The following is a 27,996-nucleotide window of genomic DNA, read 5'->3' as shown; positions in this document are numbered from 1 at the left end:
ATGGACAGGGAGGGCTGGCATGCTGTGGTTCATGGGGTCACAAAGAGTTGGACACGACTAAGCAACTGAACTGAACTGATACACACTTCATACAACATAATATCAGAAAGAACCCAACCAGATTTAAAAAATGGGCAGAAGACCTGTCTATACCTTTTTTCTCCAAAGAAGATATACAGATGGCCAACAGGTACATGAACAAATCTAAATGTCATTCATCATCAGTGAAACACAAATCAAAACCATGATGAGGTATCACTTCACACCTGTCAAAATGGCTATCATCAAAAAGTCTACACATAACAAAGGTTGGCGAGGATGTGGAGGAAAGGGAACCCCAGTACACTGTTGGTGGGAATGTAAATTGGTGCAACCACTATGGAAAACAGCATGCAGGTTCCACAAGAAACTAAAAATACAACTACCATATGCTTCAGCAATTCCACTCCTGAAGAAAACAAAAACATTAATCTGAAAAGGTACATGCGTCTTTATGTTCATAACAGTACTATTTATAGTTTCTAAGACGTGAAAGCAACCTAAGTGTCCATCAACGATAAATGGATAAAGAAGATGTCACATACACAGACACAGACACATACACACACACACACGCACACACACTAAAGTACTATTCAGTCATAAAAAAGAATAAAATCCTGCCATTTATAACATGGATCGATCTTGAGGGTATTATGTTTAGTGAAATGTCAGAAGAGAAAGGCAAATCCTGTATGTTATCACTTATATGTGGAATCTAAAAAAAAAAAAAAAGAAATTAATGAATATAAGAGAACAGAAACAGACTCACAGATATAGAGAACAAACTAGTGGTTACCAGTGTGAGAGGGAAGTGGGGGTAAGTACAAGATAAGGGTAGAGGATTAAGAGGTACAGACTACTATGTATAAAATAAATAAGCTACAAGCATAAATTGTATAGCACAGGGAAATATAGCCAACCTTTTGCAGTAACCAAAAATGGAGTATAAGCTATAAAAATACTGAATCACTATGTTGTACAGTTGAAACCAACCAATATAATACTGTTATCAACAATTCTTCAACTAAAAAAACAGAAAAGCTAATTCTTCAAGACAGCCAGAAATTTGAAGTTCATTCCAAACAAATTGAGAAATACATATCATGGCTTGGACGAGTGTTAAAAGGTAATCATTTGAAGTATGTACTTTAATAATAAAGTGACAGGAATCACCTGGTGGTCCAGTGGTTAGGACTCCTTGCTCTCATTGCCAAGGGCTTGGGTTCGATCCCTGGTCAGGGAACTAAGATCCCACAAGCCATTCTGGCATGGCCAAAAGAATAAAAGGTGACTAAGGCATTAGGGAGGAATTTGACATTTTGGAGACACCTGTCTGATGGGAGAAGAGCTGGCAGGGCAGGAAGTGTCCCATCACAACAGGATGCCTGTAGGACAGACAACCTGGTTGGGTCTTAATTGGCTGTGGGACTAGTGGCTCAAGCTTTGTCCGGGATTGACTCAATGGCAGCTTTTATTGTTGGCTGAAGGAGGCAGGAGACAGACTGTGTGTGTGTGTGTGTGTGTGTGTACTCTTGCACCTGGGCTCCCAGCCCCACTGGCACCCACAGGTCCTGAGGCTGCAGTTATGCTCATAAGTTGGGGAAGTCCAGTTGAGGGTGGGTAAATGGCTGAAAGGAACACTCCCCAAATTTCCCTGAGGATTAGGGGAAGCTGTTGAAGGATTAAAGGAGATACACAGAGCTATAATCTGGAGCAGCCTGGTGAGGGGCTTTGAGACAGAAATTTCCAGTGCATATACAAGTACACCCGTGACAGGAAAAGGCCAGAAGGAATTGGCATTGAAGTGGAGGGATGGGAGGCAGTGGTTGAAGAGAAAGGTGTCATTCAAAGAAACAGCGGCATGGGTAGGAGCTGATTTAGTGCTTGAATGGGCTTCTATAGACCCAACTTCTGCTCTCGAGGCCTGGGAAACTTGGGACCACACAGTCAGACTACTTCTGTGGCCGTGGTCATTACTGGCATCAGAAGAGCTACACTGAACTTGGAAAGTCCTCAAGGAGGAGTCTGGTCCTAAGGGCTTAGACCTGGCTGCACACCCCTGGGACCTCCCTGTCTGCAGTCGGGCTGCCCTCTAGCCTTTGACCTCACCACACCATGGGAACAACACTGTCACCTCCCTGGGGGCCCCAAAGGCCATTTAGTTTTCTCTCTTCTCAAGGGTAAGTAGTGGTTTGTGCACACTTTAGATGGATGGTCTATTTTCAAGGGCCGGGAAGCCCTCAACCCCAAATCAAGCTAAAGCCCTCATCAAGGGTTACTTCTGATAAATTGTGAGTTGGCTTCAAAAGCTGTCCACTGTTGTGGAAACAAAACCAGCCACTCTGAAGTTCAGGGACTGTATTGTTAGGAAGCCAGAGCAGTTGGCTTGTTGGTTTTTATCAAGTTGTGTCTTTACACATCTCTGTTTAACATGGCTGCTAGTTTCATCACCCAACTTTGGATGGAGTGATTACCAGGTAATGTTATCAAATAACAATCATGATTAAACAAGTTACATGAGCCCTCAGGCCCTGAAGCAATTTCTATGAAGAATGAGTTTGTCCTTCAAATGGCATAATAAGAAAAAAATTAGGTGCAATTCACCCAGAACAGTATGTTATATCAAGGAGAAGGGTAATATGTTTACCCATTCTTAGCAGTTCTGAATGCCCTACAATTCACTCGCTTTCTTTTCAGCGCCCTTCCTTTCCATTTCTGTTTTACATTCTTTGTCGTGTGGAAGGAACAAGGTGTTTTATAGCCACTGCTGTGATTTTCTGTCCACCTTGATCACTTGACAGGACAAATCCTGGCCTTTCCCCCACTTTTTTTAACCATGTAGAGTAAAAATACACAAAGCAGCAAGGAAAAAAAAACAATTGTGACTTGATTTTTACACTTCCAGATGTCAAAATGCTGTTAAACATGGTTTGAGCCCAGTAAGAAATTAGCAAGTGACAATTGTGTTACCGTATTCCAGTTGCTGCAAAATGAAATGATCAGGAAAAAGATGAGTTGATGAATTTATTATATATGAGGTTTAGGCGTAAGATTGTTCAAATGTAAAGCTTGGGGCTCACGCCAGCTACTAATGAAGGCAGAACATGAAGCACCAGGTAAAACTGACATGTAAATCCGCTGGATGAAACCCAAAGCTCCAGAGTAAAGATATGGTTCATATTCCTTCCTATTTTTCTCACTGACACCCAGAGTTTTCAAAAAGTAAAAGGCAGATCTGCTTCCTTCAAATCTCTCAGAGTACAGTCTAGTGCTCTTGCCTCTAAGTATTTTTTTTCTATTTAATGAGACAAATCAACGAAAAATAAAACTATGGAACTCGTGTACATTACAATCATAACCAAGCCATCTATGCAGTATTATCTGAGAGTTAATTCCCTGACCCAAGGATATGAAAGCTAAAAATATTTGATGTCCTTACCTGTGTTTAGTCTCAATTTACATTAAATTTCTTCTGCCCAGCAAATCCGACATTGGTATGAAACAAGGGGATGCACTGACAGACCTAATAATTTAGTTTCAAAATTGTGGATGTAAATAGTATTAAGTATCAGTATTTTCCTTCTAGAATTTTGTTGCCTTTGCATAAAAGTTATAGGTGTCTGAAAGCTTTTATGTGTGTGAAAGCATCTCTACAGAAAAGAATAAAAATAGAATAAGCAAGGGGGTACAGAGTATGTATAAATCCTCTTTGTGCTGGCTCTGCTTCCAGGCACACAAAGGTTCAATGATGTGTCTTTTCTGAGTGGAATTTTTCACGCTACGTGTGATTTTTATTCAGATGTGTAAATATTATCTTTTTATTTTAGGTATTTGAGGCTTGGAGTTTCAGCTTTAGTCTCTATTTTAGGCCCATTTCCCTTGTCACCTTCGTTTTGATCTTTATTCCCTAGTAAGCTTCTTCTCAAAGCTTGATTCCTATGTACAGAGTCCAAGCTTGCTCATTTCACACCTCCCACAGCTGGTTTGTAGGGGTATAGTCATGTGGAGACACTGTATAGATGGTTTATTTTTTAAATTCATTTATACTGGAGCAGAGTTGATTTACAATGTTGTGTTAGTTTCTGCTGTATAGCAAAGTGAATCAGTTATACATATATTCACTCTTTTCCAAGATTCTTTTCCGATATATGCCATTACAGAGTACTAAGTAGAGTTTCCTCTGCTATATAGGTCCTTATTAGTTATCCATTTTACATATAGCAGTGTGTTTATGTCAATCCCAATCTCTCAATTTATCCCTCCCCTCTCCCTCCTTTCCCCCGTGGGAACCATAAGTTTGTTTTTGTGTAGATGTTTTAAAGAAGGCTGATTATCATTTTCATTACTGGATAACACATAATGATTTTCAGAGGGGCAGCAGAAGAAAAAAACACCCAATACAAATAGGAGTGTAAAATGCTACTGTTTTAGTAAGATTTTCAGAAGTTGAAAATTATATCCAAGCACTTTAAATGATTTGAAATACTAAGTAGGCTTTACGATGTTAAGATTATCTGGGTCTTATAGAACTTAAAACTTACTTCTATTTCCAGGCACATATATTGAATATTTTTCCTAAAGTGTTAGAAAGTATGTTGGTCATCCTTGTATCATCTCGCATCATCATGACATGAGAAAGTAGAGAATCTCCATCTGTTTCTTCCCTACTGTTCTCCTTTGTTATCTAGGCTAAGCTCCCCAACTTGTAAATGTATGTGGTTGATGAGCTTAGCTTTGCTTGTGGAAACAAACAGATGGGAAAACCTTCATCTGACAGGGTCTGATGGGAGTTCCACCTAAGAGAGCTGGTGAACTTGTAGGTACACACGTGCCATTTCCTGATAGACTCCCATGGTAGGTATTAGTTTTCTGTTTGCTGCTGTAACAAATTACCGCAAACTTAGCAGTAGACACAATATGAACTATCCTAAATTACTGGATTAAAATCAAGGTGCTGGCACAGTTGCATTCTTTATTCTGCCTTCTTTCCTTGGGGACAGTCTGTTTTCTAGCCTTTTCCACTTTCTAGGACTCCCACATTCCTTGGCTCATGGCCCTTTCTTCCATCCTCAGAACCAGTCTGTCTTTCTTACATCCTATCACTTTGACCTGTTTCTGTCATCACATCTCCTTCTTTAACTCTGACGCTTTCACCTCCCTCTTCTGCTTAAAGGACCCTATTGATTGGCTGCATCCAATAATCCAGGATAATGTCCCTCTGTTATAGTCAGCAGATTAACAATACCTTAATTCCATCTGCAACTTTACTTGCTCTTTTCCGTATAACACAGTATATTCACAGGTTCCAGAGATTAGGACACAGACATCTTTGGGCAGGCATAATTCTGCCTACCACATGGAGAGTTTAATATGGAGTATGTTCTCTTCTGGTCTTCCTGACTCATCTCCTTCCCCCTAAAGAATAAGTAACCTCTACCACTATATCTATTATTCCTGCCCTGGAAATAGTTTCATCTGCACCATTTTTCTAGATTCCACATATATGCATTAAGATATCATATTTGTTTTTTTCTTTCTGACTTACTTCACTCTGTATGACAGAATCTAGGTTCATCCACATCTCTACAAATGGCCCAATTTTGTCATTGATGCTTTACTACATTGTAAAGCAAATATATTCCAACAAAAAATAAATAAATAAAAGTGGATAGGGTGCCCTGAGAATGAAAAAACAAAAAGAATAAGTAACCCCTCTCTGTTTGCTCTTTGTCCTATGGCATTCTCTTTCACGGATTTCAATATCCAGGTTTTCCTTTGAGCACATTGTTCTTTTGCTCCTTCAGATTCCATCCTTCTTGTACTAAATAATTGTTGAGGGCCTACTATGTGCAAATTCATGTGCTTTATTAAATAGGAGTGCTGCTGCTGCTGCTGTGTTGCTTCAGTCGTGTCCAACTCTGTGCGACCCCATAGATGGCAGCCCACCAGGCTCCACCATCGCTGGGATTCTCCAAGCAAGAATACTGGAGTGGGCTGCCATTTCCTTCTCCAATGCACGCATGCATGCTAAGTCACTTCGGTCGTGTCTGACTCTGTGCGACCCCATGGAGCCTGCCAGGCTCCTCTGTCCACAGGATTCTCCAGGCAAGAATACTGGAGTGGGTTGCCATTGCCTTCTCCAAAACAGGAGTATATAAATGCAAATCATATGCTCAGGGTGATGAAAGCAATGAAAAAGAAAATGACTGGGACCAGAAAAGCAGAGCACGTCAGATGATCTTTATGTGGAATGACCCTGGGAAGGCTAACAACCGTTCCTATAATTGTAGCTCTCACAAGTGCATCAACGCACTGGGACCCTATTTCTATCCTCCTAGGTGATTTTTAATTTTGTCCATGTATGGAAAAATGTATTCATTCAGCAAACAAGTACTAGGCACTGTCCAGAAGATGGAAAAGCAGAGAGATACAGTTGTTCCCCTGAAGGAACTCCTGGTCCCCAAACTGGGAGAGTTGAGTAGGGAAGCTGTTTTTAAGGGGGAAGAAGGGGACACATATACACACGCCAACTTCCTCAAATGAAATCATCTAGAATCTCTCAGAGTGCCCTCAGCTATGGATGGACAGCCTGCCCAAAATATCTTTCCCTGCCCCAAACCATGACTGTCACTTCTGAAGTTAAGACAGGTTACAGGCTAACTATGATTTATCTGGAGACTGCTTCACTCAAGCCAGGCATTTAGCTGGTTTAACTTTTAAGTAATAGGAACTAGAATCTTTTTACTTCTCAAAGTAGTTTACATTCTGCTGCATTTCCCAAAATATTAAGGCCATTTTCATTTATTTTTAATTCCCCAAACATTATTGGCACAAATAGGTGTCAGGTTCTAAGCTTGACACCAGACACACAAAGATGAAAAAAAGGCATGCTTCTTTGTCCTGAAATATAACATGGGAATAACATGTTTTCTTTCTGTTAGGCATACCTCATAATTTAGTGAAGTGCATTCTTATCTACTCTGTGAAGGTATACTGTTATAATTCAGTTTTTTATTTAAACCTTTTAAAGATTTTCTTCTAATCTAGCAGCTGTGACTTATTGATTCCCAAAATCTTATTCTCAGTGAAAATTTTGACAATAGTGAACATTTCTCATTAAGTGAGAATGCCACTTGTACTTCAGTTTAAAGAATCCAAGTTGATTTTCAAAACTTTTCATGAAAACTAAAAAATGAAAACGGAAGTTTCATTTTTAGGAGTATTTCAAACTATCTTTTATATTTATATACTCAACTATTAATCAACTGATACAGTCAGACTCTCAAAACTGTCTACATATTTTACAAATTTTCCATATTATTTATATCTTCTGCAGATTAATCTATGTAGCTGTTCTTGGGCTGCTGAATGACCTGAATGGGTTGAGCAGAATTACAAAATTTTGCAACGTTCTGTGTCTGAACTTTGTGCCCCTTCTGAGGCCTTGAGCTGGGCCCACTTTCAGGAGGAAGCCTCCACAGTATTCTAGCCCACAATTAATTCTATCTACCTGAGAAGGTGCGTGTGTTGTGACCCAAATAAATGATCAGAGCCAATTATACTTCTCTTTGAAATGAGAAATTAGGGTCTGAGAGAGCTGTAGTCATGAGCACTGAAGCTGCATTTACAAAAGGAATCTGCAAAAGAATAGATATATGCATATGTATAACTGAATCACTTTGCTGTTCACCTGGAACCAACAAAACATTGTAAATCAATATACTCCAATATAAAATAAAAATTAAAAAAACCCAACCCCCATAAAATGTTAGCGTGCGTGCTTAGTCGCTTCAGTCATGTCTGGCTCTTTGCGACCCTATGGACTGTAGCCTGCCAGGCTCTTCTGTCCATGGGATTCTCCAGGCAAGAATACACTTGAGGGGGTTGGCATTTCCTCCTCCAGGGGATCTTCCTGACCCAGGGATCAAACCCTTGTCTCTTGTGTCTCCTGAATTGGCAGACGGGTTCTTTATCACTAGCGTCACCTGGTAAGCTCCTAAAATGTTAGGTTAAAAAATAAAAAGAGGATGGTCAAGATGACTGTAAAAAGCCAAAAGTATAGAGAACTGTGAATAATTAGAGTCCTCCAGTTTGTAGAGGCAGTGGAAGAGGCAGATCCATGGAGAGAAGTCGAGATGCTATGAAAAAAAGCCCCTGGCAGGATGACATGGGATCCCAATGGCTTCTCAAAGCTGGTTCCCTGAGCTCCACTTGTTTGGCAGATTCTCAAGAGATCCTCATGGATACTTATAATATTATATTCATAATAGACTCCCTCTGACTTGAAGCAACTCCGTGTGTCTGCTTCTCACACTAAAGGAGCCAAACTAGCATGGAAACTTATTTTATAAACTGTGATTCTCCCATTTGACAACTTCTGGTCATGCAAGAGCTGCACTCTTTTTTGAAGGAAGGGTGCACAGAAGATTATCGTTTGATGGGTATTAGGCTGTTGGAATATTTTAGCAAAAAGTATGAAGTAAATCTCATTGTCATTGACTTTCAAATTATTTAGTCTTCCATCTTTTCTACAAATATTTGGGCAGGGGTCACAAATTCAGAGACAAAGTAGCCAGTGCCTGCCCTGGAGATTCTGGGAAGGGGACTACACAGTGAGAAAACTATGACACCAAGTAGCATATGCCATGACCGAAGAAGGCATAGGCTGATGAACATCTCCTTTCACTAGCTTTCTGATGACCTTAAAGTATGCCCTGGCTTTTTTTCTTTTATGCTAAATAGTTTTATTTCAAAGTTTGAAATATGTTGTGTTATCAGTTACTTACAAAAAAGTATAATATTAACCAAATTCAGAAGAAAACTAAAAACAAATCCTGTCATTGATGCTTTTACCAAAATGTGTTTGGGGAAGTTACTTCACCATTCAATACCTCAGTCTCCTTCTATCTAAGATGTGGGTAATAACAAATGCTATGGCAGATCAATGTCATTCCTGGTCAGGTATGTAACATTCTAGGCAAGATAAATTTTAGAAAAATCAATGGAGATGAATGCATCCATAAACAGGAAGAATTCTGATAATGAGTAAATTCTAAGGGAAAAAAGTAACAGTTTGGTTATCTTCATGCAAATCATAATAGGTACCAAATAGTTAAATAACTTCATTGTAAACTTACAAGAGAAAGGAAATAGAGGTTTCTTGGCAGTGGCCCATTTTTAGTGGTTGCTTTAGGCATCTCTGTGCCCACTTTCCCATGCCTTCCTCTACCTCCTCCTCCACTTTGCATGACACTGGGGTCCCCAACTTCTCAATACTGTGACCTAAATTACATGCTTCTCATTTAGGCAGCAGGCAGTAGTGATCGGCTGTTGTTCTGTGGTTGGTAGAGATTCTGTAATTTCATTCCCTCATTAGAAGGTGTGTGTTTATTTATTAAAGTTTCACTGTGCCCAAAGGCAATGTACAAAACTATAGAAATACCAAAATTAAATAAAGGCTATTATTGCTGTTATTCTATAAAGCTTGTCTATCATAAGCCACTGTGTACCTTTATAGAATCCAAGCTCTGTTAACCAGGTGCTCCCCGGCACCTTGGTCAGCAAACTTTTCACCTACCCTGCTTCCTGCCTCTGTCAGCACACAGGTCCCCTCTATCTGAGGTGAAGAAGGGGACAGACACATTTAGAATCCTGCATCTTTTAGGGAGGCTCCAAACCAAGTGGGTACAAGGGTTCTTCATGGAGTCTTCCTGTTTTGCTCAAACTGGGGACTTTGTCCTGAGCAGCATCCTGGGATCAAAGGGATATCTCTATTTCTAGATGAGGTCTCTCCTCTGTTGGATAGGGAGATGGAGAGAGTCATTTATGCTCGCTTCAGAGTAGGGATGTTGATGTGCCCATGGGGGCAGTGCCTCAGGGGCTTGGAGACCAGCAGAGAGTACACACATCTATTACCTTCTGGGGCTTACATTCCAAAAGGGAGGCAGGAAATGGACAAATACCCAGGAGAATGCATGGTTTGTCACTTGGTATTAAGAGCTGTGGCTAAAATAAAGGAGCAAGTGGGCTTAAGGTGTGCCAAAGGTGTAGGAGTTGGAGGGCGCTATTTTTGTAGGGTGGTTCAAGCAGATCTGGCTAATAAGATGCCAAGAGCAGAGACTTGGAGGCAGTAAGTGAGCCATATGGACACTGGAGGGAAAAGCATTCCAAGGGAAGGGAACAGACATCACAAAGACTCCAAGCACATGTGTCTGTTTCTCCAAACACAAGTGTCCCACCTCTGTACACAGGAATAACCTAATGGAAGAAGCATTTCCACGGCAGAGAAAGCTGTGCAAACACTGAAACATGTTTTGAGTTAATGTTTTTATTTCATACTGGCAATATTGCCTCTACTTCAAGCTGCTAGTCGGTAGATTTATTTTCCTACAATCTGAAATACTTACACTCCAACCAGGGGCAACTTAACCAACTGTGCCCCCAGCTCAGCCTGCGCAGACAAGCCTCTTCCTCCTCATTTTTTGTGCTAAGTTAATACCAATGTTTGTATCATGAGGCATCTGCTAGTGTAAAGAGGGCTTCTCTATGACACAGTGAAAAGAACATGAGTTTTGAAGTTAAAGAAACCAAAATGCAAACCCCGAGTATGTCATTGGTCATTTAACAGCTGAGAGATCTTGCCAAGTCAATTCCTTCCTTCCTCCAAATCTGTTTTTCATAAAACTTAATTTTTAAATAAAGAGAATGCTAAAATGGCAACCCACTCCAGTATTCTTGCCTGGAAAATCCCATGGACGGAGGAACCTGGTAGGCTACAGCCCATGGGGTAGCAAAGAGTTGGACATGACTGAGCAACTTCACTTTTACTGACTCCGAAGGATGATTATAAAGATTAAATCATGCAGCCATTATAAATACCTAGCTCCCTGTCTGGCACTTAGTAAACAAGAGTCTCCTCCTGTCCTCCTGTTCAACTTTTCTTTCTCTTTATTGCTTTTTCTTAACACACACACACATACACACACACACATCACCATGACATCTGGCCAGATCTGGGATCAGAAGAGGCTGTTTGGTCAGTATCACATAGTTCTCATTCCTAAATACCCACTGAACCTAGGAAAGTGCTAGGAATGCTCAGAAGTATGTGTGTATCTCTGTATGTATCTGTTTCTGATAACTGTGGACAGTCTATAAGACCTATGGATCTAAACTTCACAACTGATCTATGGATAATCCTAAGCTCCCCAGGGTCCTCTCAGTGGAACCAGGTTCACATTCGGACTGAGGACCAGAGAAAGGGAAGCAAGATAGGGTATTTGCCACATGATGAAAAATCCCCCCAGAGCTCATGGGAAGACTCTTGCCATCAAGTCTTCTGGCCTCCTTTCCCATCATGAGATGGTCTCTCCACAGAGACTTAAGGAGAATGAGAGGAATATACGGACAGCACAGGTCTGGAAGAATGTAGAGCTGGCCACTACATTTCAGACAGGCCACTGAATGGACAGGAATCATTTTTAGACAGGGGGTGGGTTTGAGGCAATGGGCATGGAAATGACCACTGCAAACTCTTTAGCAGCTCTTCCATGTCTCTCAATCTATTTTTTCCACTTGTTGTGTAATCAAAATATGAGGGGACAATGGTGGGGGTGGGCATTTAAAGACAGATAAAACAAAGAAAAGAACAAAGAGAAGGAGCTCTCATCCTCTGCTAATGGTCAGGTAAGCAGATTCTAGTTTCTGGGTGCACCATCCTGGTTCATCTGCCAGGCCCTGTGTCTCTGTGTAACATCTCTCAGGATCCCAGAGCTGAGAACGCATTTCCTAAAGTAAGGGAGGAGCTTCAGCAGTGGGTGCTCAGCTGAAATGAGGAGCCATCTTCTCATTTGTATGGCTTTTAATTTAACATGAAAACATCCCCCCATTTAAAAAAATTATTGACATATAATTACTTTACAATGTTGTGTTGGTTTCTACTATACAACAAAATGAATCACCTATATGTATACATACATCCTTACTTTAACCCGTTGGTATTTGACTCAATTTGAAGGGGAAGAGGCCATTCAATAAAGCATTACCAGGTGGAATTTGCTCTATTTTCTCCACGAAATTTCTGTTTCCTGTAAGAACAAACAAACTAGGCCTTCCCCTCACACTCCAGCTCGGAGAACAAGCTTAGACTCACAAGTGTCATTTTGCTCACTCGCCTTGGCCAGAACTCATTTCAGAGAACACTGCTCGCTATAATAACTTTGGTTTTAAGTAGAAATATCTCCTGTGATGCCATCAACTGGAAATAAAAAGAATAATTTTCAAAACTCTTTTCAAACAACGAGCAGCGTTGATGAAGCCGATCACAGAAAAAAAGCAGTCAGCCGCCTCCAGAAAGGGGAAATATTAAAAGAATTAAAAATGGCAGAGTCCATATCTCCCTATGAGCCATGGGAAGATTCCAGGTGAATGCAAACCTCTTCTGTTTAAAAATAAATCAGATCCTGCTTACACTCACCATAAGCTAATGCTGCCAGTGTGTGAGGTTTATATCCTTCCTAAGACACTCCCAAGTCTGGAGTGGTTTCTACGTGGTTCAGCACTGCTCTTCCTCCAGGTTACCAAGCTTCATGGTGAACGCTGTCACTGTTATTCCTAATGGTTACCTAAAGAGAAAAACTGAATGCATCTGCAATTATTCATTAGTGAAAGTTTTTGTCTGCACCATGATTTTTATTTAGAAGAAAATGGTACTTCCTTCGGGTTGACTCTGTTTGGCTAATGGGAATTTTTAGTTTTAGTAGATAATTTTCCATCCAGGCTAATTCAACTTAGTGATGAGAATTCTTCATGCTGGAATATAAATTAATTACATCAAATGGCCCAAGGGTGTGTGACAGGGCAGGGTAGCTGGATCTGAGTTATGTGAGCAAATATGCCACTTAGGATAAGACACGTGAGGGTAGGATTATATTTGCCCCTTGTTTCCACTAAAAAAAAAAAATCTCCTAATAGAATGATTGTGCTCCATACTGAACATTTTAAATCGTAAAGATGTAAGATAAAGAACTATTAACGAATAAAGAGATCTCCAACAGGGCCAAGGCAGGGTGAATAGAACATGACTATTAGGTTAAGCTGGTGTTTCTTGTTCCTGGGTATCAACGAACCACATCTTTAGATAAGGCTTTTTTTTTCAGGCTGATCCCAGATCTTATCAAATGTCGTTATACACTGTTTATTCTCCAGGGCCAACACAAAAGAAATGCCATTAAGGATGGAATACAACCCAACAACATGGAGAAAACCAGAGGGAGGTGCAGGAAGCGAGGTTAGTCACCATCCCAGTGACTCCCTTCATAAAGTCCGGTCTTACCTGGAGTGAGTAGAGATGGGTCAGATGCTTGTGAATGAGTGTGTATGTGTGTGCGTGTGTGTGTGTGTGTGTGGCAGGGATTTTTAGAAAAGAAGATGTGAAAATACAGGAGGGAAGTAGAAAATACAATTGCACTCAGGCTGCCAAGATGGAGATGATATTTGTTTTCTCTGGCCCTGCGCGCCGAGGCGGCACACTTCCCAACCCAGCTTTTGTCCTTCAGAACTGCAAGAGCCCACGCTTTAATGCCTGCAGGTTGACCATGCATTGTTATTATACAGGCTTCATGTTCACATCATGTGTCATCTGACCAAAGGAGAGTCTACAAAGTGAAAGGCTCATGCAAAATTTATGCTTATATGGCTGTTTCAGTCAGTGGAAAAATCAATACTGCGGGCTTGATGCACAGAAATGACTGAGTGCTCTCTGACTGACACTAAAAGCACGGGGAGATTGAGAGCCGCTTTTGCTGTTCAAGGAATCGAGTGTATTAGAGCTCTTATAATAGTCTGCTCACCTTATATTAGCCTTTCCTTGGGATTATTTTTTGATAACAATTATGATTGTGGGGTTTAAGGCAATTACACTATTACAAAGAAAAAGCTGCTTTTTATGTCCTGTAAAGCTGTCATATATTTCACACCGCAACTGCCTTCCAATTATTTTGCTACAATGCACTTTGGAAGCAAAATGTCCTAACTGATATATATTAGTCCTTTACGTTTTATAAATAAAAATCAAAGCCGTAATGTAATCCTTCAAAAGGAGCTTCTCAGTTTCCCCAGACGTGATTTTAGAAAGCTCAGAAATGGAGTAGGTGCCAGATGTTTTGAAAAAGGCAGAGCACAGCATCTGTGGTTCCACAGGCAGACCATACACGCGCAGGGGTGATGCGGAGGATGGAGAGGGAGACCGGGTCCGAGCCCTGGTTTAAAACGCTACTGGCATCTATCAAGTGGAAGCTCAGGAAGGCTTACAAGTTGGAATTTAATGATGAAGAAAAAACAATCCTTGAAATTAATTCAGTCAGAAAGGAAAGCAAAGACATGTTGTGCAGCAATTAGCAGTCAGCAACAACATGGAGAAGATTTTTCTCTTACTTTCAACCCTGTCGCAACAAAGATTTTACAGCTCCATGGGGGTCCAATGTCAGAAGGGTGGGTGGGTGGAATGCAGAGACTGGGACAGGGGACCAGGTAGAAAAGCGAAGTCATGGACCAAGATGACTCATCCTAACAAGAATCTGGAGGTTAAACCGTGGCAGGAGAGCATGCCTTGTTGGTGAGCCATGAAAAATTGTGCTTATGTGGTCTTGCCCCGAGGGAGAGTGGGAAATGCTATTGTTTCCAACTCTGAAAAGCCTCCAGCGAGGTGGGCAGAACCCCCAGTGGGGATAGAAGAGCTCCTGTGTGGTAAGTGACAAAGCTAGCCTGTCCCTTTCACCATGTGACACACACCGCACTGAGGCAGCCAAGGCAAGTGAGTTAAGCCTCTAAATTAATGGTGTAAAGGTGGCTTTATGTCTGCATACCAAAAACAAAACAACAGAGTACTGAACACTGCCAGGAGCACCACGGTTATTCTGATGATAAGGATTTAAAATGTAGATATGGCATGAACTCTGGATGTATTTCACAAAAATGACCCCCAAAGAATTTTATCCATGCATACATTTAGAAGGACCTTTGCAGCTTAAAACTCAATACAAAAAGGATTTCCATGATCATGGGGCCAGCATGACGCAGCAGAGAGGTAGAGACATCTGGCAATCCTAGAAGCATCCTCATGCTGGAGTTCTGAGGATGTTCTTTCATCCTCTGTGCCTTCCCAGGTGGCGCTGGTAATAAGGAACCTGCCTGCTAATAATGCAGGAGGCATAAGAGACGCAGGTTTGATCCCTGGGTTAGGAAGATCCCCTGGAGAAGGAAATGGCAAACCACTCCAGTATCCTTGCCTGGAAAATCCCATGGACAGAGGAGCCTGGAGAGCTACAGTCCATAGGGTCGCAAAGAGTCAGACACTACTGAAGCGACTTAGCATGCATGCATGCCTTCCTGAACATGCTTAATCATTTTGAAATACCTTTCTGTTAGCTCCCTGGTAAGGATTCTTCCCTAAGTTTTGTTTTTAACTGGGAAGATACTTTTTCCCTTTGCTTATGCTTAGTTTGAAAGTGGGCTCATTGGCCAGGAATACTATTTTAATCCTGTATCCTGTTAAGCATCTTTCTGACACTTGAAGTGTCAAAAATACCTCTTAATAAGTCAATACACCCACTTTTCCCAGAGTGGTAGACAAGACAAAGCTTCTTGTCTCTGAAAAGAGAACATGGACTGTGAGGTCTATTAGAATCAACACACGCAATTCACCTTTAATAACGGGTATATGTACCTTATAATGTACCTTATGATCTCTTGGGAAAGGATTCATCCCAGACTGCCAGGAAAGACCTAACTTCTATTCCAGAAATAGCAGTGGAAAATAAAAATATTCTAGAGTGCTTAGAAAATAGCAGAGGACTTTCAGAATCTCACAGAATTAACTCCTACCAGATGCTTTGGGTTGCTGTATCAAAAATGACCATGGACTTGCAAGTCTGTAGCCTCTTGGTTTTGGCTGAAGCACAAACTAGCTTAGGAGAAGTGGGTGATTTCTGAAATTCCTTCTTGGATTCTTATGGGAATTAGATTGGTCATTAAATAGGTGTTGATAAGTACCTGGTACATCAATGATTAGACTGATGTCTCATTGACTATTTTAGACTAGAAAGGGCATTGGACTTCAGTTTGGATAGCTTTGATCTCAGTCCTGCTCTGCTATTTATTAGCTGTATAACACTAAACAACCTTCTTGAGTCTATTTGAGCCTTCATTTCCTCATATGCACAGCAGAAATAATAATTCTAGACCAACAGTGGTTGTGAATAAATCGTAGCAACTCTAAGAGAAAATACCTAACACAGAGCTTCATCTGCTAGGAGACAGTGAGGTAATGTTAGTTCTTTGGCTTGTTCCCCAGTTAGTGATGACTGGCTGAAAAAAGCCATCCTCGATTTGAGGTGAGCTAGAATGTATCTCAAAACTGAGTAGAAAGATGACTTTTTTATCTCTCTTTTTGGTTAGAAATATCCACAGAACAAACTGTTAAGGAGAAACTGAGTGCAAGAGTGTCTTGATTTCAGGGGTCTCAGTTTACTACTATTATCACTGCTGGCAGCAACCACACCATTGATGATGGTGGTGGCAATGGTGATGATAACTGCTACTTATTAAACCATTTATGGACTTCCCTGGTAGCCCAGCTGGTAAAGAATCTGCCTGCAATGCAGGAGACCCCAGTTCGATTTCTGGGTTGGGAAGATCTCTTGGAGGGTTAGGCTACCCACTCCAGTATTCTTGGACTTCCCTGGTGGCTCAGATGGTAATGAGCCTACAGGGCGGGAGACCTGGGTTTTATCCCTGGGTTGGGAAGATCCCCTGGAGGAGGGTTTTCTTGCCTGTAGAATCCCCACAGACAGAGGAGCTTGGTGGGCTAGGATCCATGGTGTCACAAAGACTCAGACATGACTGAGAGACTAAGCACAGCACAAACCATTTATAGGAATTAGCTCATTCTCAGAGAACCATGCCATCATTTTCATGATACAGGTTATTTTGTCATTCCAATTTTACATGACATAACCACAGTTCAGATTGGTTAAGTAAATTTTCCAAGGTCAAATAACTAGAGCTGGAATTGAGACCCAATACAGGCAGCTTGGCCTAGTCACTCCATCACACTGCCTTCCATGAATGTTCTTTAAATGACACTTTCAGGAGGGGGTCAACCTGAGCTATTTCAATATAATTATATCCCCCTATTTTCTCTATCTGGACACAATATTTTCCTTCTTCACACTATCGGTAAGTACTATGCTGTCCAGTACTCTTACCTGGAAAATTCCATGGATGGAGGAGTCTGGTAGGCTATAGTCCATAGGGTTGCAAAGAGTTGGACACGATTGAACGACTTCACTTTCACATACTGTCTATGGTCTTACATGGCTAAACGACTGTCCTCCAGTAGAATGTCCCTTGGGAAATCAAGCTTTTTGGATCTCCTGTTATAGTCTTAGTGCCTATCTCAATGCCTGGGATGTCAGGAGGACTTAGTGTATATTATACTTGCTGATCAAACAAAAACATGATTTCATTGATAGTGTTTCTAAATGTTGACCAACAATAATCCAATTAGACAATTTTAAAGGGTGGTAGCAGGTGGTAAAAAACCCTGGGTTCAGTTTTTATCACCTTAAAGTCTTCTTTCTTTCTTTCTCTTAGCAGTTCTCCCAAGACTTAGGGATAGGCAGGTTCCTGAAATTATCAATAAAGGAGAAGGGAAGAAGGTGACTTATAGATAATATTTAAGTTCTTCTTCTATAATCCTATTGCTTATCTTCAAATGCTATCTTTGTGCCCTTCACATGTTTGTAGGAAAAGGGCTGGAAGTCTTTAAGGCAGCAATAAAGGCCATCAGAAACAAGATACACTTGGTCAAATGGTTTGAGCTTCTGCTTTCTATTTGTTTGCTTTGTTTTTAATTAATCTTATTGGAGTACAGTTGCTTTACAATGCTGTGTTAGTTTCTACTGTACAGCAAAGTGAATCAGCTATAGTATACATATATACATATATCCTCTCTTTTTCTTCCCACTTAGGTCACCAGAGAACACTGAGTAAGGTTCTCTGAGCTATAGTAAGCTCTTACTATGTTATACATAGTATCAATAGTGTACATATGTCCGTTTCAATCTCCCATTCATCTCACCCTTCCCTTTCCCCCTCTGGTGTCCTTATGTTCATTCTCTGTATCAGTATCTATTTCTCTTTTGCAAATAAGATAATCTATACCATTTTTCTAGATTCCACATACATGCATTAATATACAATATTTATTTTTGTCTTTCTGCCTTACTTCATTCTGTATGATAGTCTCTAGGTTCATCCATATCTCTATACATGACTCAATTTTGTTCCTTTTTATGGCAAAGTAATATTCCACTGCATATATATATATATATATATATATATATATATATATAAAACATCTTTTTTATCCATTCCTCTGTTGATGGACATTTAGGTTGCTTCCATGTCCTGGATATTGTAAATAGGGCTGAAAAGGAGAACACTGGGGTGCATGTGGCTTTTTGAATTATGGTGTTCTCTGAGTATATGCTCACCAGTGGGATTATTGGGTCATCTGGTTGCTTTTAAAGGATAATTTCTTCTCCCATCAGTGTCCTTCACTGAAAATCTAGGTGGAATTATATGCAACCCCTTATGCTATACTTGGGACAACAAAGGTTTTCACTGGGGATGGTAACATAATTTCCTGCAAAAACTAAGATGGAAAGAGACTAGCATTTGTGTTCAATCCTAATCCAACATGTAGAATTAAAAGACTCCCAAACACAGAAGGATAAATCAGGGACAGCTGTATTTTGCTAATAGGTTTAAGGGGAAGGTGAAAAATTCATCAGAAAGCAAATTTTAGGGAACAGTTTTCTTTCAAAGGAGTGGGTATTGTTATTGAGACAATATTTTGGCCTAATGCCTTGACTGATATTCTCCTAATGGGTCTAAATGATAAATAGAATGGACAGGCCCATTGACTTGTATAGAAGTGAATGGGTAAATCATTTTGGGCTTCCCTGGTGGTTCAGTGGTAAAGAATCTGCCTGCCAATGCAGGAGACACGGGTTCAATCCCTAGGTTGGGAAGATGCCCTGGGAAAGCAAATGGTAACCCACTCCAGTATTCTTTCCTGGGAAATCCCACTTGGAGCCTGGTGATCTATAGTCCATGTGGTTGCAAAAGAGTCAGACACAACTTAGTGACTAAACAACAGCAACACAGATAATCGTACATAATTTATACTTTACAGAATTCAGGGCAAAAGGAGAGCTGGGCAGTTCTCAAGAAAATGTGAGTCAAGTTTTAAGTGAATCAAGTTTTATGAAGCTGTCTGCTAGCTTTTAATAAATTAATTTTGACATTATCTTCAACTCAAGATCCTAAAATAGGGCCAGATATTTTCTCCAAGCAAGTCTAACCTTTAAAGATATTTATTTCCATGATTTATAGAACCAAAGCAGACTTATCTTTGCTCAATAGTAATTCACTCAACAAAATTCTTAACTTTGGTGATTCATTATCAAAGCCCCACGTTATTTCTATGAAATACCTACAAGGTTATAGAATTTGGACGTCTTCAGGACACATTCCCCTCTACCCCCCCCCCACCATGGGCTTCTATTAAATTCAGAGATTCTTAATATTTCTTTGGCAATATTAAAGGTTATTTGGAGCATTTGTGGCTGCTACTGACTTCTGGCTCATTAAAAGAAAAAATTTTTATAAATCAAATCTTTTTCAATGGAAGAATCACTTCTGGGCTAGGGGCAGCTATAAGGCAATGCTGAAGAAGAACAGCTTTAGGGACCCGAGATGGAGATGGTGGTTCTGTTAATGGTAAGTGTAAATGGGAACCATGACTGTAAACACTTGGCTTGGATTGGGAACTTTACATGGTAGATTTTCTTAGACTAGGATCTCTCCTATATGAACATGATATGGCTTGTTTGAAAAGTGTGTGTGTGTGTGTGTGTGTGTAGGAATGAAAGAGTACATGAAATTCCTTGTGATATTATGATATAATTTTATAAAAAAGAAGCTATCAATGATTTAGCGACTATTCTGTTATAGGTATTTCACAGACATTAATGTACTTAATCCTCATGATAACCCTAGATATTAAATATTTGTATACCCTGTATCGGAGAAGGCAATGGCACCCCACTCCAGTACTCTTGCCTGGAAAATTCCAGGGATGGAGGAGCCTGGTAGGCTGCAGTCCAGGGGGTCGCTGAGTCGGACACGACTGAGCAACTTCACTTTCACTATTCACGTTCATGCATTGGAGAAGGAAATGGCAATCCACTCCAGTGTTCTTGCCTGGAGAATCCCAGGGATGGGGGAGCCTGGTGGGCTGCCATCTATGGGGTCGTACAGAGTCGGACACGACTGAAGTGACTTAGCAGCAGCAGCAGCATACCCTGTATATGGAATCTAGAAAAATGGTACTGATGAACCTATTTTTAGGGTAGGAATAGAGACACAGATAAAGAGAATGGACTTGTGGCCACAGTGGAGGAAGGAAAGGGTGGGATGAATTGAGAGAGGAGCATTGACACGTGTACACTACCGTGTGTAAAATAGACGGCTAGGGGGAAGCTGCTGTCAACACAGGGAGCTGAGCCCAGCGCTCTGTGACAGCCTAGAGGGGTGGGATGGGGGCTGAGTGGGGGGCAAGCTCCAGAGGGAGGGGAGATATATATATATATATATATATATTTATGGCTGATTTGTGTTGTATAGTAGAAACCAATACAACACTGTAAAACAATTATCCTCCAATTAAAAATAAAAAATGAAGGTAAAAATAAAATAAAATTTGACGAAAAATAATAAATAGTTTTATGCCCACTTTATAGATGAGGAAATTTACTCTCAGAGAAGGAAATTTGTCACGGCCACATAAGCAGTGAGTAGCCTAGTACTTGCCACTTCCCACAGTTAACCAAAAGGTGGAAGTCTGGGATTTTCTGCAATATTAATATGTACTGGGGGATAAAAATGTTGTTTTCTGTCTTTTTAGAAGCAATCTAAAATATGACTATGCCTCAGAAAGACACTGCACAATCTGAAGTTAATAGTTGAGACTTACAATGATATCTCATAACAAAATTGTTTTTTTTTTTAAATCTAATGTTTTAGGGGATTTCAATTTTTCAATCTGTAGTCCTGTTGTTTCTGGAAATATAGTAACCCAAACTTTCCTCACCGAGACAACCTACTTCTGAACTCATAGTAGACATTACTGTGGAAAGACTAAGTCAATTAGTAAGAATTTATCAAATGCTGTTGCCTTTTTTATTAAAAATTTCCTTTAATCTCCTTTCTCAACAAGCATTTCATGTTAAGATGTTGAAGACTGACGTTTTATCAATGGACTGAAAACTGTCTAGCACCAAAAATAGGCCTGATACTTTGCTATAACCTCCCATCCCATCATTGTCCATAGATGAACTTTACTAGAGCCTAGGGTCAAATATGTTTCAAAGAAGGTTCCCAGTTAAAAAAAAAAAAAAAAGCAAATTCTCAATTTCCTGATTGACTGAGAAATGAACTAGATGCATCCTGGGGACTTCATATCTGGGGCTTAATGTTCTATCCTGACAAATCTGGGCTTTTTGCACTCTTGCAATATAAAATCTCTAAAAATGTATCTGTTTTGATCTAGTAGCACAATTTGCCATGGTCCCTAGACTAAATTATTGATAGTACAATTAGCACCTCTTATCTCTTCTTGGGGCACTCAATGAAATAACTCCTAGAGCTGAGCCATGAAATGAGAAAGGATTAAAAAGGCTTTCTGTTGTGCTTTTCTGCTTGTTTTCCCTCATCCTTCAAGCTCTGTAGAAGTGGTTTCAAAGGTGGGTGCTGCCACGCCCCTGAGGGGCATAAGTGCTCCCCCAAAGTGATGCTGGTCTTCCACTAGAGCATGATGTGGAGAGGGCATGCATCTTGCCAAGTGAAGAAATGACTTGAATATGCACTGGCTCAGTGAGGTAGGGTGGCAGTGGGGGATAAAGTGGGGTGTCTCTCCTTTCCATCAGCAGGAGGACAGATCTGAGACAGAATCACAGAAAATGGATAAAGAACCTTATAGTGTCTGCTGTTTTGGGACTACCACTCTTGATTCAGGTGGCACTAGTGGTAAAGAACTTGTCTGCCAATGCAGAAGACATAAGAGAAGGGTTAAATCCCTGGGTCAGGAAGATCCCCTGGAGGAGGGCATGGCAACCCACTCCAATACTCTTGCCTGGAAAACCCCATGGACAGAGGAGCCTGGTGGGCTATATAGTCCACAGGGTCGCAAAGAGTCAGATACAACTGAAGCTACTTAATGCACACAGACTCTTGATCCAGTTGGATAAATAAAGAAGAATATTGTTATTATCATTGTCCAAACAATATAGTACATGTGCTGTATATCATTGAGACAAGTTTCATCTCATGTCTTTGTCAATCAGTTTTTATTCTAAATAGGTATGACTGGTGACTATTTACAGTTTATTTATGCACGCTAAGTCACTTCAGTCCTGTCTGACTCAGTGCAACCCTATGGACTGTAGCCTGCCAGGTTCGCCTGCCAGGTTCCTCTGTCCATTGGATTCTCCAGAATACTGGAGTGGACTGCCATGCTGTCCTCCAGAGAATCTTCTTGACCCAGGGATTGAACCAATGTCTCTTAAGTCTCCTGCATTGGCAGGCAGGTTCTTTATCACTAGCACCACCCGGGAAGCCCTTAGTTTATTTATTCAGTTCATTCAACAAACATTAATGGAAGTGCTTCTCAGAGGGCAGTATCATGTGATGGGCACAGAGGCAGACAACCTGGGTTCAAATATCCTTGTAGTCACTTAGTGGCTGTATGATGATCTTAAGTGAGCAATTTTGCTCTTTGTATCTCAGTTTCCTCAGATGTAAAACAAGGGAGAGAACCAGAATTCCATGGTGGTAGGAAGGTGAAAGGGTTCACAGTTGTAAGGTGTATGAGTATGCCTGCACGTGTCTGGGCATTGTAAACGGCAGTGCAAAGTGTTTTCAATGTTTGTTTTCAATGTCTATTGGTGAGGGTTGCCCATTTATAGATACCACTAACTAATACACTGGTTAGAGATACACTTGGAGAAGGCAATGGCACCCCACTCCAGTACTCTTGCCTGGAAAATCCCATGGACGGAGGAGCCTGGTAGGCTGCAGCCCATGGGGTCGCTAGAGTCGGACACGACTGAGCCACTTCACTTTCACTTTTCACTTTCATGCATTGGAGAAGGAAATGGCAACCCACTCCAGTGTTCTTGCCTGGAGAATCCCAGGGATGGGGAAGCCTGGTAGGCTGCCGCCTATGGGGTCACACAGAGTTGGACACGACTGAAGCGACTTAGCAGCAGCAGCAGCGGAGATATACTGTCCCATTCATCACCTCTGATTTGACTTAGTCAATAGAACCCATCCCATTTCTATATTACCAATAGCCTCCTTCCAAATTCAGATTCATCTTTCTAAAGTTTTGCTTTCACCATGTCATGATCCAAAAATAAATAATAATAAAACCTTTCTCATTAGACACTTAACTGAAGTTATATGGAAGGAAGAAGTTATATGGAAGGAAAATAAGCAGATGAAAAGATGTTCAATATCATTATTGTTACAGATGTTATTAGAGAAATGAAAATTAAAGCCACAATAAGATACCACTACACACCTGTAAGTAGAATAAATTAAAAAAAACAGAAAGAAAAGAAAGGAAGAAAATTGTCAATTCAGGTGCTCACAAGGATGTGGAGTAAATAGAATATTCATATGTTGATGGTGGGATTGTAAAGTTGCAAAACAACTTTAAAAAACAATTTGGCAGTTTCTTATAAAGTTGAATGTACACTTACCATACAGTCCACCAACTTCACTCCTAAATATATTACCAAAGAGAAATGTAAATTTATTCACAGAAATACCCATAAGCAAATATTTAGAGTGGCTTTATTTATAACTGCCCCCAAATTAGAAACCATTCAAATATCTTTCAATTGATGAATAAACTGTAGTATATCCATACAATTGGAGTGGGTTGCCATTTCCTCCTCCAATGCATGAAAGTGAAAAGTGAAAGTGAAGTCGCTCAGTCGTGTCCGACTCTTAGCGACCCCATGGACTGCAGCCTACCAGGCTCCTCCGTCCATGTGATTTTCCAGGCAAGAGTACTGGAGTGGGGTGCCATTGCCTTCTCCCATACAATTAAACCCTAATCAAATGAAAAAGGAAACAATTATTGCTACACACAGCATGCAGGAATCTTTGATGTCTGAATACTAAATGAAAGAGACCAGATTCAAAACGCCACAAACAACTTTTAGGAAAAGGCAGAACTATTGAACAGACAACAGAGTGGTGGTTTCCAGGGGCCGGAGGTCAAGGAGAGGTTAATTACAAAGAGACATGCGGGAAAGTTTTTGTAACTATTCTGTCTTGATTGGGGAGGTAGTTATTACTGGCTGCATGTGTCTGTCAAAACTCCCAGAACTATACACTAAAAAGAGTGAATTTTACTTATGTAAAGTTCAATGAACCTGTCTGAGAAAGAAATCCTTCCCATTATCAACTGAATAAAATCTAGAGCCAATTAGCTGAGTGATAACATCTATCCTTCTAAATTGATCCTTAATTACTGTCCCCTATTGACCCTTCCTCTCTTCATTCAACGTCCCCTTGGCTATTAATACATGCTAGACGTATTTCTGTCCCCTCAAATGAAATGACTTCGCCCTGAGCCACACCAAACCATCCAAGTTCAGGCCGTGAGCCTTCATATCAGAGGCCCCTTCTTGCTCACACCAGTTTACAGCCATGTCTCCTAGCATTTAAGCTTTGGATCACTCATTTGGAATTTAAACATTTGGCTTTTTATCTTCACATAATTCACTTCTCCGTTCATTCACTTACTCTTATTGTTGATCAGATACTTACTACACAAATATTTAATACTGGGGTGATCACTACTGGTTGACCACATTAATCTATTCTCATAGTTTCCTTCTGTCTCAGAGAAGCTTAATTTTGTACAGGGTTCAACCATGTGCCCTAAATTATCTCAGACAGCATAAATATTGGCACTCTTGCCAGTGATAGATTAAGGGTGGATATCTGACCTGATTTTGGCCAATGACAAATGAGATGAAGTCTGCTGGGATATTCTGGAAAAGATGACACCTGGAAATGAAACAGCTATTTTGCAACCAGAGGCAAGGCAGTTGCAAGAAAACTAGCATGCCAAAGACAGCAGAGCCTAACATGTAAGAATCCTGGGTCTTTCATGACTTTCTTGAGCCCCGAATATGCCAGTAAAAACCCTGTGTACCTCTTGAATTTTTATTAAGTGAGATAAAACTTTTTCCTTGTAAGTCATTTTGAGTTGTGGTTGTCTGTGTGCCTGAAAATATCCTACCATGATTTGCAAGAATCATGAAAATAATATAACCTTTACTAGTATTTATTTATCAAAGAAACTATTGTTGCCTTAACATCAGACTTATCACTAAAATAATCATTTATTTCAGCAATACATTTTGGGTACCTACTTTGTGCCTGGCAGTATTTCAGATACTGGGGTGCAACAGTAAACAAAGCACTTATTTATTTATTTATTTTTGGCCATGCTGCATGGCTTGTGGGATCATAGTTCCCTGACTTGGGATTGAATTTGAGCCCTTAGCAGTGAAAGCATGGAGTCCTAACCACTGGACTGCCAGGGAGTTCCCAAAAGGCATTTTTAAAGCCAGTTCTTTTATGAATTTTGTCATGTCTAGAGCCTCAGGTCATGTCCTGTGTAAGATTTTGAAATGATTGGTAAGAGCTGGTTTCTAGCCTTCCAAAATTAACAATCAATTCATAGAATTGGGAGGAATGTTAGAAATTAACTTTAAATCTACAATATCCCTTCAATTTATAAATGAGGAAACCGAGGCACATCCAAGGTTGTCAAGCTAATAGTGGCAGAAACCAGGGCTGGTGTTTGGTATGTCTTTCCACAGAAGCAGGAGCATTTTCTCTGGATGAGTTCCAAGTGCTGAAAATCCTTCTGAAGAATCCATTACACAGTTTGCTTCTTCAGTTAATTTTTCCTTCCCATGTTCTAACTTGAGAGAATTTCCCAGCTCACTGCCACCTTAATCCCAGCAGAATCAGAGAGGTCAGGGACAGTGGAGTCCTTTCAGGGGAGTGCTTCAAATCTGCACGACCCCGCTAGAATGCTATAAATGGTGTAGTTTTTAAACTCAGGTAGAATCAGCACTAGATAAAATCCCTCTCCTAGTCCTTCAGAGAAACCCTCATACCCTCTTGAAGGACACTTAGCAATTTCTGTTTTAGTGGAAGAAGTAGCCACTTGAAGATGTGGTAGAAAACAGCCTCTTTTAAGAGAGTCTCATTTGTGAAGTTCCCCTGGTGATAATTCAGGGCTTTTCCCCTCCGTGAGTTTTTTACCTCTTTGCCATAAAGTTTGCTCAAGGGAAAGTTTATAGACTCTGGTCCTCAGAAATCAGGCTCATGACTGTTTTTTCACAATTGGTGTCAACTGGCCCCAAGGAAAACAACAGTCACAGGCTTTCTTAGAATGTGAACAGAGATCACAGTAAATAATAATATTAATATTTGTTGAGTGTTTCCATGAGATAGGCATTGATTTAAGGGCTCTTTAGGTGTTACTTTATTTAATCAACTCCATGAGGCAGATACAAATCTACAATCTTTTATAAAACATGAAAATTTGGGGGGGCATATTAGAATTTAGAATTTTTTTATATTTTAGAAAGTTAATATGGAAAATATACACCATACATCACAGTACAATCTAGAAAGCGTTCCATAATCAAACACATTACTATTTCTATAGCAAAATCTATAGTGGTATTGATAAAAACGTGAAATATCCCAGTACTGGTTAAGCTCAGTTTTGTTGCTAAATAAATTAGGGACACACTTTCGCTTTTCAGAGATTCTGGATTTGGGAATTATAGATAAGAAAATTTAGACCTATGCAACTATTCTGTCATTGAGGAAATTGATGTACCACAAAGACAGAGGTCTCAAATCCCAAAAGTAGTTGGTGATGGAATCAGAACTGAAAACAGTTCAGAGCATTCTCTTTCTCTGTTTCCTTTTCTCTCTCTCCCTCTGCCTCTCTCTCTCTCCTCTCATTTCATTTCGGATATAACATACCAGGTATGGAAAGTGTGCTGCTTTTAAACATACATCTTTTTTTTTACATATGTAACTATAATCTTGAGTGGTGTGATCAAGGTACAGAATATCCAGCAGCTCAGCAGGCTTCCTTTGTACCCTTTCCCAGTGACCACCCTGTTTTCCACTACTCTGATTTAGCACCATGAATCAGTTTTGCAGATTCCAGAACTTCGTTAGATGTAGCCATATATGTGTGCTCATCTACACCCAGCTTCCTTTGTGAATCCATGTTTCTTCTCACTGATGGGTCCTGTTTTATTGTACAAATGTACCATGATGTATTCATCCATTTTCCTAAAAGTTGAAGTGTAGTTGGTTTACAATGTTGTGTTAATTTCTACTGTTGTAGCAAAGTGATTCAGTTATAAATATAGATACATAGTTTAAAAAATTCTTTTCCATTGTGGTTTATTAAAGGATATTGTGCTATACAGTAGGTAGGACCTTGTTAATCCATTCTGTCTATAATGGTTTGCATCTGATAACTCCAAACTCTCAATCCATCTCTTCCCTACCCTCCCTTCCCCTGGCAACTATAATTCTGTTCTCTGTATCTGTGAATCTGTTTCTGTTTTGTAAATAAATTCATTTGTGTCATATTTTAGATTGCACATATTATGCTATCATATGGGGGCTTCCCAGGTGGTACAGATTCTAGTGGTAAAGAATCTGCCTGCCATTGCAGGAGACCTAAGAGACGTGGGTTTGATCCTT

Source organism: Bos grunniens, chromosome 4 (assembly GCF_055505025.1).
Source record: "Bos grunniens cultivar Pamir isolate PY7600 chromosome 4, Bosgru_T2T1.0, whole genome shotgun sequence".
Lineage (NCBI taxonomy): Eukaryota > Metazoa > Chordata > Mammalia > Artiodactyla > Bovidae > Bos > Bos grunniens.
Note: the sequence above shows the minus strand (reverse complement) of the source record.